This window comes from Xyrauchen texanus, chromosome 22 (assembly GCF_025860055.1).
Source record: "Xyrauchen texanus isolate HMW12.3.18 chromosome 22, RBS_HiC_50CHRs, whole genome shotgun sequence".
In the NCBI taxonomy this organism is placed as follows: domain Eukaryota; kingdom Metazoa; phylum Chordata; class Actinopteri; order Cypriniformes; family Catostomidae; genus Xyrauchen; species Xyrauchen texanus.
The window spans coordinates 23,730,837-23,744,985 of NC_068297.1; positions in this window are offsets into that span (position 1 = coordinate 23,730,837).

The following is a 14,149-nucleotide window of genomic DNA, read 5'->3' on the forward strand; positions in this document are numbered from 1 at the left end:
GCTAGGTAGGATCTACCACCACGCTACTTCTACATGTGGCCTGAAAACCCATGTGACAAATTTGCCAAATTTAACCTCCCCCAGCCTGGGCAGGATGTGGTCTCCACGGGGTCTTTCCCCCTGAAAGAATAGGAGTTGGAAAAGAACACCTTCCCCGATGCATGTTATAGCGTTAAATGGCTCCCATGCTTGGCACGTCACTTGTTCCCCCCTTCGTGGATGCTGGGAACTTAAAAAATGTATGACATTTTTATGACGCGTTGGGGAAGGGTATGTGTAGTCTGATGCAGCCTGCTGCTTTGGCATGCAACTGTCTGCCCGCAACTGCATCAGCAGCTCACCTACACGGTTCAGCGCATGGCATGATTGAATAAGGACCCCTAGTGTCACTTCATTTGACATAACGTCAAGTGAGCGACAGATGAGGAATGTCTAGGTTACTGTTGTAACCTCCATTCCCTGATGGAGGGAACGAGATGTTGTGTCCCCCGCCACGATGCTGTACCGAGCCACTGTAATGGCTGAACCTTATTCTCGGCTCCTCAGTGCAAAACCTGAATGGACAGATGCACGATTCCCTCCTTTTTTACCTGTATGTCTGGGGGGAGTGACATGTAAATTCTGTCTGCCAATTTCTCATTGGCCTTTTCTCAAGTTCAGAGGTATCCGAGGCCTTCAAGAAAGACCCCTAGTGTCGCTTCATTCGACACAACATCTCGTTCCCTCCATCAGGGAACGGAGGCTACAACAGTAACAAGACGTTTTCTGTCTTCTCACAGAATCTTTGTGCATGGTGCTCATCAGCAGGAAATGTTTACCTTTCTTGGGGTTATAGGAGATGACAGTATTGAAGATGTTACCTTCCTGTTCTTCATCGCAAGAAGCTTTTCCTCACCCAGGGTGTACCACGATGTGAAAAAAATATCACATGTAATGTTATGATCATTCAGTCCTTCAGGTATGACTAGTACGACCCTCATTCCCTGATTGTTTTCAGGTGTTTCCCCAGGGGATATACCAGTGTACACCTGCATATTCCAGGCAAAGCAGGACTGTGCATCACATGCTGCCCATAATTTGATACTGTATTTGGCTGGTTTGCTTGGTATGTATTGTCTTAAAGGGAACCTATTATGTTAAATTCACTTTTACATGGTGTTTGTACATAAACAATGTTAAAAGTCCACCCACTCCTCTTTCTTATATTTCTATTAATCAAAAACAGTGTGTCAAAATGAATGGTTTTCGTTTCTGCTCTAACGTGATGTCACTTTAGAGCAGGCCTCAACCACGACTGGTGAAGGACTCCACCCTATTATCAAACCCTGAGTGATCTACACACAGTCTGCCATTTTTCCCATGCTGGAGCATATAGAGTGAGAAGAATAATGTCTAAGCTTCGTAAGCGTCATAAGTGTTCTGTTGTTGGTTATAAAAGTGAACATAATTTGTTTTCATGTACTCATGGCATTTTGAAGGAAATGTGCCCCAAAACATAAAAAAAATGTGTGTATGTTTGTGCAAATAATTTTACATCAGACTGCTTTGTGAATGAGTGTCAATATAAAGCAGGATTTTCAAAAAATCTGATTCTCAAGCATGGATCAGTACCAACTGTTCATGTTCCAGCTTTAAATCCTGAAGATGAAAATATCGCACTTTATATTTTGTGAATGTTTGCAAATCACCTTTCTGAATGTGCTTGTTAGCTGATTCCATGGCTAATGCAAATAAAGTTACCATTGTCTCTGATTGTATTCATGGAGACAGAGCTATGTCGGGGGGCAGGGAGCAGCAACTAATTTGCATTTAAAGAGACACACGAAAACAGTGTGATTTTGATTCCACCCAAAAAGAGGCATATACAACATGGTATAATAAATTATCCATGGGGTATTTTGAGCTGAAACTTCACAGACACATTCTGTGGACACCTGAGACTTATATTACATCTTGTAAAAAGGGGCATAATATGTCTCCTTTAAGGGACAGCTCCCATGAAATGCAACCAGGCATTCATCCACAGTGATGTGGGGGCCTGGATTGTAAAGAAAGGGTTATCGCTGGACCCAATTGTCCCATACTATTTGTATTGCTCTGAGTTTGTCACACTCTCGTCGGCCCTGCCTTGTTTCTCTGTCATCAAAGTGTATAACACGGGAGAAAACATGGAATGTCTTTGGAGACATGGTGGGTCAGCATTCCAAAGGCTTGCTGTTGCTTCTCCTTTCGACCTGTACACTCCTGCCAAAATTAGCAAGCCAATGTAGGCTTGCAAGTGGGTTACACCCAAGTGACATTTCCAACCGTCCCCATACACACACCTCCCCTCTACGTTTTTCATCTCAAGTATATCCTTTTCGATTGATAGAGTTATGAAGAGCTCAGATGCTGATTTTATGTCTTGGACATGGCTGACAGTGTATCAGGTGTTCCTGGAACCATTTTGATGACATGAGCAGCACTAATAGCAGTCTAACCTGTAATTCAATTGGGGACAGGGACCATAATAACTTTCCATTTTTGGAAGGTAATGTGCCTGCTGGTGGTTGAGAGACAACAGGACGGTCAACACTAAGAGTCTCAATCTCATCAGAGGAGGATGCCTCATAATCAGGGTCCTCCTCAACATTATCCTCTGTCTCAGACACATTCTCCTCTATGTCACTTTCACTGTCAAAGAACTGTGACTAAACCTCATTGACTGAAAACATTTGCTTGGAAGTCATTTTAAATTGAGAGAGAGCATAAAGAGAGCACCAACACAGTACCAATGTGGATGGTTGCTAGGGCATGCTATGCAGTTGTCAAGGTGATCTCTGCTGTGTGTTTTGGCGCATTGCTACAGTATGTGGTTGCCAGGTTGTTTCTGTGCTTTTGCCAGGGTTGGGAGGGTTACTTTTGAAATGTATTCCACTACAGATTACAGAATACAATCTGACATATTCTGTTAGATTACTCAAGGTCAATAATGTATTCTAAATACAGTACTTTGGATTACTACTTCAGCACTGGTAGATAATTTCACTTGTTTTGACTATAAAAACCTGAATATCTTATGCAGTGATGTTTCTAAAACAAGATTAATAAAATGTATCTTGTTTTAAGGATTTTTTGATATTTTTACAGGAAAATAATACAACAATTATTATCAAGAATACGATTTTTGCCCTAATATCAAAGGTCTAACTAGAAAAAAAGAATTTATGATCCAACATGAATTTTCTTGATAAAAAAAAATTATCATTCTGTAACAATTAAGACTATTCTATTAGTATGTAGGGTACCTTTAAGATGCTGACCATCTCATTTGCATATGCGTGTGCTGTGCAGGAGCAGGAGGATGATTACAGATCTGCTGTCCCTGACCTTTATTATACTTTATGTTGTGTGACACTAATGGTTTGTTAATTTTATCATGTATGAGAAGAGCGTGCAGCCTGTGTATCTGCCATTAAATGTGTGGAATACAGACTTTTTCTGTTTGGCTCCGTGATTTGTCAGACTAAACCTTTTTTCTCTGGGGAAAAGCGTTATGGTCCATGGTAACTTGTGCATGTAAAATGGCTAGAAATAGCATTTTAGCTTAACGTAAAGCTGACAATTTACATAATTTCTTCTACTCCAAACTTACTTGAAACTTACTTCTCTGTCTGCTCGTATGAATGTAAAACATCATAAGAAATTGTTTCACCGCTGTTCAAATGCACTTTGGATCACATCATTTATATTTATAAATGTTTTCGATCTGAAAGGATTAAATATTAAATTAAACAAATTACATTAAAATGCAAAGTAATCTCTTCAGTAATCAAAATACTTTTTGAATGTAACTGTATTCTAATTACCAATTATTTAAATTGTAATTGTAGTGGAATACAGTTACTTATATTTTGTATTTTAAATACGTAGTCCTGTTACATGTATTCCATTACTTCTCTACACTGGCTGTTGCTAAGTTGTTTTCTGTTTTTTTTGCACGTTGCTTTGCAGTTAACAGGGTTTTCTAGGTGGTTGTTATGTTGTTGCTATGCTGTTGTTAAGTTGTTTTAAATGTGTTTCAGCACATTGTTATGCAGTTTCCAAGGTGTTCACGGTGGTTCCTGGGTGATTGCTTATTGGCCCAAATGAAAAGAGCCCACCCCCACAAGTCTCTGTTCTGGGTAGGGTTGACTTAACTAGTAGGTCGTAAACTCTCCATAAAGTAATGCGTAGTCGCATAATATGACGTTTACCTTTATTGATCCAATAAGCAGCCTTGTACACAGAAGTATTACAAATCTGTGAATTTCAGTTTTATCTTGCTACGGTTGATGTTCAAACCTTGTAACCCGTAACTGTCAGCTGTAATAAAATAAATCCCCATTAAAATACAATACGTAATAAAAGTAGATTTAATACATACTATATATGCCCTGTGTAAATAACTATAAATAGAAACTGTTTCAAAAATAAATAAGGGGTGATAAAAAAATACTAATACAACAGGCTGGGAAAATAGACATTTATTCATTTTAATATCTTATATAATTCTTATATGATGAAACTTCACACTGGGCGATGCATCCTGAAAACTGCACCCTTAGATCAGCTTCATGCTGAAGAGCTGCTTAAATGTAAGGTCTTTTTCTCTCTCGTAAATGTAAATGAGTGTAAATGCCAACATCATCATATATGTTGAAATTATTGATGCCTGTCATGCAAAACATGAGCACATTGATGTTAGTAAATTAGTCTGTTTTTTAATTCCAACCATTAATCCTGGTCAGAGGCTTCCGTAAATATTTTGTTTATACATATGGTTATGTCCTACCAAAGTTTAATGATGTAACACTCAAATATTTAGTAGTGCGTAAATTGTGACTCTGTGCCCATTTACGCCACAACTTGGCTAAGTTGTAATGTATGTATAGCTGGTGTTCCAGTTTTTACGGACTGTGGTGTTCATTTACACTCATCCCATAAATATGATCATTGAGTGCGCCATTAAAGGGATAGTTAATTTTAAAATGAAAATTCTCTCATGATTTTCATTGATTCTCTAATTCAATCCATTCAATGTGTATGACTTTGTATAACACAAACAAAAAAAGATTTTCAGAAGAATATCGCTGTTATGTAGGTCAATTCATTGTAAGTGAATGGTGGACAGACCTTTGAAGCTCCAAAATGCAGCAAAAGACTAAACCATAAGACTCCAGTGGTTACACCAATGTCTTCTGAACGGATCCAATTGGTTTTGAGTGAGAATAGACCAAAATATAACTCCTTTTTCGACTATAAATCTTGACATTAGTCTCCTTGGCGATCAGGAGTTCAAGCTCAATTACACTTCTTACAGCGCCATCTAAAGCTCTGTGCATGCGTCAAGCACTAGAAAGTGAAATCAAGCTTGAAATCACTATGGTGCCTAGAGATTGCAATGGCAAGATATACAGTGAACATGAGTTAAAATTTGGTTTCTTTTCACACAAAAACTGAATTGCTTCAGAGGACATGTATTTAATTATTAATTATTGAATGTCCCTATTAAAGGTGCAATATGTAGCAATATTGGGTTTTTTTTGCCAATGTGTGAACGGCTTATAACGCAACTTAAAAATTAGCCCTTCCCGGACTTCTTAGGTTGCCTATTAAAGTCTGTAGACTAATTTTCATGGAAAGGAAAATCGAAAGGATGTAACGATTATGCACGCTCCCGAGAGCCTTGCCTCAGGCAGTAGCGTCTCATCCGCTATTCAACAGCGACATCAAACTGCAACACTACGCAAAGTTATCTTAGAGATGGAATCCAGAAAACGTCTGGCTTCCAGCACAACACCGACTCCTACACAAACTTTGAGTAAGCAAAAAGAAAAAACATTTATCTACTGAATCCCATCTGGCGAAAACATGATCATGGTCGAGCATCAACTAGAGTGAGCATCGGCAGGGTATTTGATTCCTGGAGAGACCTTTGTTCAGTTTTGGGGATCAAAACCGACCCTGAATTGGCATTCTTCTTATTGGACAGGTAAGCTTACATAACTACAAAGCATGTGAAATATAGTGCCATCAGGATTGATCTGTGTAATTTTAGCTAACTTGATCTTGCCTGCTAATGCTGACTAATTGCAAGTTGCTTCATAACTTTCAAATCATTTCAACGATCTTCTCTTTATACTAAAATCAGGTTAATGTCAATGTTAATCTGTAATTATTCAGCCAGGTAAACTACAATAACACATGAAATGAATGCTAGAAAATGTTCAAGATTACGCAAAAAGCTCCATTCATTAGTGTAACATAACTTGGAGATACAGAAAATATATACATTCTATTATTATAAAACAATAGCGCATTGATGTATCAAAATGACAGTTGTGAGGGAATCACATCAATTCTGAATTGTGTCAACAAATTTATAATGTACAGTAAATTTTACAAACAGCTCCTGTCATCATCCACCAAATTTAGCTAAAAGCTATTGATAAAGCCAGCTAGCTAGCTAACGCTGATATATGCTATCGTATAAATGCAGTCAATGTACCATGCAAAGAAAGTGAGTGAAACTAAAGACTTGCATAGTCAGACCTATATCCACACTTTGTTGTAGCCCTGTTCCAGCACTGAAGAATCAGATATAATATACAGTCTCAAAGTTTGTAGTAAAACAATCATAATTGTGTAATTTTAATTATGATACCTCATCTGTCAGCATGATGCCGGTGAATCACATTCAGTCTCTTTGTACGTTACATGATTGTTTTGGCCGATGCTCGCGACATGGAGTGTCTGCGTGAGCACGAACAACAGGTAGCTGGCTGCAGTTCACTTAAAGGTCAAAAGTGTCATTAATAACAAGTGTTTCTGAATCTTACATTCTGCAACTTTAAAGGTTTCTCACCGGAGCTTACGCTACGCCTACATCATACGCTGGAACTCGACTCTCTTGTGAACGCACAGGCAGCCATTACAGGAAGCCAGTGATTATAGTTTATAAAGTTATAAATATGGATATTTTTCCTTTCTTTGCTTCAGAAGGCCTTTATTAACTCCCTGGAGTAGTATGGATTACTTTTTTGATGGATGGATGGATGGATGCACTTTTTTGGGCTTCAAAATCCCATTATAAAGCTTGGGAGAGCCAGGATATTTTGTAATATAACTCCGATTGCATTTGGCTGAAAGAAGAAAGTCATATACATATAGTAGTGTAATATTAATTACACCAGCATGCAGACTTCTGTAAATTTGTAAAGTATAATAAGCCTAAGTGACATAGATATGAGGCATGTTTTGTTTTAGTTTTTTTGCTAATTGCTAAACTTTTAATCAGAAATAATTAGTAATAGTAGAGTAGTATTTTTAAAAATATATGTTTTTAAGTAATATTCCAGGTCAATATAAGCTCAATTGACAGCATTTGTGGCATACAGTTGATTACCACAAAAAATACTTGAGTAATGACGCCTGTTGCGTTATCTCCACTGGGGAAGAGAAGAAAATACTCATATAAGTTTGAATCTATGTTTTATACAGAGACAGTCATGAGGATGTCTTAATGTTGAGAGTGAACTAATCCTTTAAGGTTTATTTCTTATTGTGGAGCCGAGGGGGGCGGGGCCGGGTCGGAATATCGCGTGCCCTGTCCCCAATCGGCCTGATGAGGCGCGCGAGGGATAAAGGCGGCCGGTGACGATGGTTCGAGAGAGAAAGAATTACGGGCATGTCCGTCATGTGTGTTTATGTTTGTGCTTTTGGTTTAAGTTTCTCATTAAAATATTATTTATGTTGACAAGCCGGTTCTCGCCTCCTCCTTGCCCATCCTGAACTGTGTTACATTGGTGCCGAAAGCCGGGAAGGAGGAGGGATGCCCGTTGCAGAGTCCTCGACACTGCCGTCCACCCAGGGGAGCGCCGCTGCCATCTGCCGGGTGACGGAGTAGCCTGACCGCCCGGATGCGGGGAATGGCCGCCGTCCGCGGGGCAAGTGGGGACTGGATTACCCGACCGCCTGGAGCGAGGGAGCCGCTGCCGGGGGCGGAGGAGTGCCCTGCCGTCCCCAGAGACGCAGAGGGGTCGAGGGAGGCCGCCGTCCGCGAGGGGAGGAGGGAAGAAACTCTCCGGCCGGAGCGGTAGGGCCGCTGCCAGGGGCGGAGGAGTGTCCCCATTTGCTGCCAGAAAAGCAGAGGGGCGTTCTGCCTGCTGGGGGTCGACGGTTTCACTCCGGTTCGCCCGGGGTTGGAGCGGCTGTTGTCTGCCTGAGTGTGGAGGAGTGTTCGAGGACCACGCGACAGTACATCAGAGAACCGGTGAGTGAGCTTTTTCTCTCTCTCTCCTCTCTCTCTCCCTTTCGCACCGTGTTGGCCTTTTCCCTTGCCTATTTTGTTGTTGTTTTTTTCCCCTCCTGTCTCCTCCCAGGGCGAGGAAGGCGGGGATGACCACGCGGGACGCAAGATGCACCCCGCCCCAGGGATGGGGGGGGTGTACTTCATGCCGGTGGCACCCCGGCCTGAGATAACGGCGGGAGGAGTGTGGAGCGGAGGGGGGTGGGGCCGGGTCGGAATATCGCGCGCCCGGTCCCCAATCAGCCTGATGAGGCACGCGAGGGATAAAGGCAGCCGGTGACGATGGTTAGAGAGAGAGAGAATTAAGGGCATGTCCGTCATGTGTGTTTATGTTTGTGCTTTTGGTTTAAGTTTCTCATTAAAATATTATTTATGTTGACAAGCCGGTTCTCGCCTCCTCCTTGCCCATCCTGAACTGTGTTACACTTATGAACTACTTTTACTTAAGTAAAAGACACTTTATACAACACCGGTATTCCAAATCACCAGCTGAAAATTAATGGCTTTATCTTAATAATCCCCTGCAACTGAATGCTTTCACTCACGTAATCAACTAAGTCTGAAATAATACATTTCAACAATTACATTGCTAAATGTTGTAAGGTGGTTTTTTTTTACTACAGTGGCTCAAGCTATAGGAATGCAGAGGTGATGGATGAAATGTTAATTGCAAGATGGAATAAAACTGTGAATTTCTTCACACCAAAAAATAGGTTAGCCTATTTTTAAGATTTATCCATTTCAATTGAATAACAAATTTCCATCTAATTGAATTGACTAATCTTTAACTAAATAAAATGTATAAATCTTACAAAATGCAAGATCTATTAATAACATTTTCTTCAAGACTATTCAATTCAATTAGATGGAAATGTTTTATTCAATTGAAATGGATAAATCTTAAAAAAAAAAAATATTTATATTGGCTATTACCACCTTCTGGTACTTCTGTTACATCAGATGGTTACAATATAGATATATGTGGCAGGGCGGAGGGCGGGGCCGGGTCATGATCCTACACACCCGGTCCCGTATTAGGCTAATTAAGCCTCCGAGAGGGATAAAGGTCGACTGCAGAGGATCGTGCGGGAGAGAGAGATCGTTTACGGACATGTCCGTCATGTGTGTGTTTGTCTTTTCAGTTAATAATTAAACTATTATTTATATTGTCAAGCAGGTTCTCACCTCCTCCTTTCCATTGATCCCTTTACAATATACTACTTACAAATTGGATGTATGAAATATGTATATGCAACCAGTGTGCATACTACCTGAGTGAGAGAGGATGGAGGATAGAATGTGAGAGAGAGGGTGGAGAGAGAGAAATGCCATTGAGAGCTGGAGTCTGGCCTTGTGGCCTGCAACTCCAGTCACTCAAGAGCAAAGCCCAGAGATAAGAAGAGAGAAGAGGAAAAGAGCACTGAGCATAAGTTAAACTTCACTTTTATCATTCCTTGACCATATGACCAAAATTAGACCTGCTACATTTAAACTGAACAATCAGTAGACCAGCTTTAACGATATCTATCTATCTGCAGAGCCATATGTCACAGCAGTTTCAGGCCAGAGGTTAGGGCAGAGCTAATTGAGCCACAGCAGTTTCTGGACCTACAGTTCCGAATTTGTTTTGCTTTAATAGATTTAAAACATGGTGATTTCAATTTGATGACTATCTTAATCATTTAATGGTAAAAATTTTCAATAAGGTTCCATTTATTAACATTAGTTAATTAAGTAGGTATCAGGAACGAACAATGAACTATATTTGTAAACATTATTTATTAATCTTGGTAATGTTAATGGATAAACACACAATTGTTCTTTGTTAGTTCATAGTGCATGGACTAATGTTAACATATACATTTTTTTTTTTTTTTTTTTTAAGATATTAGTAAATGTTAAAAGCAACATTTATCAAGATCAACAAATGCTAAAAATGTATTGCTCATTGTTATTCATGTTAACAAATGTAGTAAAGTAATGTTAACAAATGGAAATTTATTTTAAAGTGTTAGACATTTGACTATTTTATATGAGATAATATGATTTCCTTTATGTACATGATGTTACATATAGTACTTAAAGGAACAAAGCATGGGCATTTAATGTCATATATATTAAATCACATCAAATTAAAAATAAATATTCAATTTCAAAGGATAGCACAAATGTCCATTGAACAATTAGAAAACTAATAAGAAATGTTGTATTGATAAAATGGAACTAAATTCATAATTTAAACTTGTAAGCAACAGCAACATTTTAACAGAAACAATCAACCTTTATACAACATATAGACAACTTAAAACACATCAAAAGAAAAACTGACTCTTAGGCCCGTCTTGCCATTTAATTCCAGGAAACAAATCTGCAAGTCATCCCTAAAAAGAAAATGAAATGTGAAGGTCTCTCTGGAAAGTTCTGGTTTTTCTTCCAACTGTAGGAAACAAAGCTCTTCACCTGTGCTCCTGAACTTCTGTTTATTCCCATGCAGCCATTTCACAACTGTTTTGAGGTTTTTAATTATAGGTAGCTTCTTTATTAGAGAAGAGTAAAAAATATTGTAATTATTGGTTTTAATATTTGCAACAACACCTATGTATACAGCATATACTGTATATGTGTATGTGTTGTTGTTCATGTCTAACATGTCTGATAAATTTGTTCCATGCCATGTTTGTTCCTGTTTCCTTGTGATCTTGTCATGTGTTTCCCATGGTCTTCTATCTTTTCCCCATTGGTTCATTGTTTCATTGGGATGCTACCAGTCTCGTTATCTTATTTAGAGTCCTAAGTGTTCATTGGTTTTCATTGTCATGAGTATTTAAACCTCATGTTTGCCATTGTCCATTTTCAGGTATTGTGAATGTAACTTTGTTGGATTGTTCATGTCATGTCATGTCATGTCAAGTCATGTTTAGTCAGGTCAAGTCAAGTTATAGTCAAGTTCATGTTTTTTTATTTTATTTACACTGGGAGTTACGGTTTAAGATTTCACGATTGATAATAAACTGCACTTGGGTTCATCATACATCATCGTCTTCATCCTCTCAAATAAAGTCATTAATCTGCCTTCCAAAAAAGGTAAATGGCTTTGGATATATCCTACTGTGAACTTCTTTTTTTGCATGATGCTGCATCTATTACGATGCAACATAAACAGAAATTTCAGCAAAAGTCAACCTAATGTTTCTTTTTTTTCACTGTGAGATCAGTCAGGTATAAATGAAAACAAGAACAATAATAAAATAAAAACATGGGTTACATCTTCCAGCAAAAATATGCTGTTTTAAATAAGCAATCCTCGCAGTCTTTTGTGATGGCCTAGTTTATCTGAAAGTTCTCCCTAAGCAGCAGATAAAGGAGTCAGTCCAAATTTTTGGAAAGCTGCTAAAGGATCAGGGGCCTCTGATTATGATCCTTTTCCACTCCAGCCTTATGGGTTACCTGCTTGCTTCATTTTTTTGCATTTAGGCAAGTAAACAAAAAACAAATCTGGCATTATGGATTAGCAATGTACCTTTCTACCTTACTTGGAAGCTTGTAGCGGAAAATGTTTTATCTGACAGTTCTATCCCATTAATATGGCTTCTTTGTTTCCACAGCCTTGTGTCCTATTTAAACCAAGCATTACAGTGGTTGGTGGGGAAGGAAGATCTGCTTGGCCAGTCCCTTCACCTCCCCAAAATCCTTTGGAGGTTTGCAGGAGGATCATCACAGAAATACACTGATTAGCTGATTGCTAACACCTTCAGGAGCCCCTCGTCTTGTGTTGTGCTCAGAGAGAATCTTCTCCCAGCACATCCCAACATAGCCTGCTGCTCTTGTGATAACATTGTTACCCATAATGAATGTGTCAATAAATGATTGCTCCAAATTTACAGATTGGTCGAATGCTCTCAGCATTGCTCCTCAAAAGCAGCTCATGATTTCAGTGAAGGAGGGTGGAGGGTGGGCAAGTGAGAAGGCCATGTGTCTGTGAGAGGAGATGGCTCCCTTCACACTGACACACACACAGACACACAAGCCAGGCTGCACTTGCCAATATGAGCAGCTTTTTTGGAGCCAACGGAAAACATGGCACAATATGCTGGGAAGTCTGGAGGTGATGGGAGAAAGAGCTGATAAAGGATGACCCGTGAAATCCTGCATTTGCAAACAAACACACGGCTGTTTGATAAAGCTTAGGGAAACACAGCAGGCAGGGAGAGGGAAAACAGATATTATGATCAGGCCTCTCTTTCTGTATCTCTCTTGTGATGAGAAGATAAAGCTCAAAGAGCTTCTGACACCATGCCCAAACTTCCAACCAATGAGGGGAAAATATAGTTTTACATGCTGAAATAGAATCTTGTTTATTAATTTTGGCATTTGAATAGTTGTGAATGTGTGTGTCTTAGTAGGGAAGGCTTATCTATACTGTGGTGACAAAATGTCCCTACAAAGATTGTAAAATCTGAGGTACACATAAATCGTTTGTATACATAGAGCAACAGTTATAAATAGCGCAGATGGAACGCAAGAACGGGTACTGTGTGAACTGGACACATATTGACAAACTCAGTACAAAGCACATTACTGTCAACTGTAGGCTTGTTCAGGGACATAAGAATAAAACAAACATTATATTGAGTTCTTATGCCACTTTTTGTATTGTCTATTCAATGCTTTATTTAGGGTTGCTGCTGGCCAAATTGATGCCCTACCCACTGCTTCACGATCGTTGGACAGGGGGAAGGTGTTGCGAGGTGGGAGCAGGAGGTGATTGTCTGTGTCCTGCGACTGCAGGGAGTTGGTGCCCTACGCAGACTGAATAATATGCGTATAGGGAGTGGCACTACTAGATTTATTCATCTGCCACAATAATGCATTTTATTTTCATCATGAATTTCAATTGATTAAATTGTACATTTATTATAGGTCCTAATTGTCAGGCATAATATATATGAATTATCTTTATTTGGGTTCTGTAGAGCGGAGGAGGGCGGGGCCGGGCTGGAACAATGCACACCCGGTCCCCAATCAGCCTGATGTGTTTGAGAGAGAGAGAGAATGACATGCAGTTGCTCTGTGTTTATGTTTGAGTGTTTTCCGTTCAGTTTATCATTAAACTATTATTTATTTTGCCAAGCCGGTTCTCGCCTCCTCCTTTCCCTTATACCCTCTTTACAATGTTGCCAAATCCTGGGAAGGAGGAGGGATGCCCGTCGCGGAGTCCTCAACACTGCCATCCACCCAGGGAAGCGCCACCGCCATCCGCCGGGGGACGTAGTGGCCCGACCACCCAGACTTGGGGAGCGGCCGCCATCCATGAGCCGAGTGGGGACTGGACTCCCCGACTGCCTGGAGTGATGGAGCCGCTGCCAGGGGTGGAGGATGCCGTCTCCCAGAAATGCGGAGGGCTCGAGAGGACCGCCGTCCGCGAAGGGAGGAGGGAAGCAACTCCCCGACCACCTGGAGTGATATGGCCGCTGCCAGGGAAGGAGGAGAGTCCCCACGGGTCGCCGAGAATGCGGAGGTGCGTTCTGTCCGCTGGGGGTTGGTCTGACTCTGGTCTGCCCAGGGAGGAGCGGCTGCCTTCTGCTGAGAGGGAGGAGGAGTGATCGGGGACCAAGTGACGGCACATCAGAGAACCGGTGAGTGAGTTTTTTTTTTCTTTCCTCTCTCTCTCTCAGTCCCTCCGTGTTGGCCTTTATCCCTTGCCTATATTGTTTTGTTGTTGTTTTTATCATCCTACCACCTCCCAGGTCAAGCAAGGTGGGGATGACCCACCGACAGACGGGGCGCAAGGCATGTCAGAGAGGAGGGGGTGTATGTCAT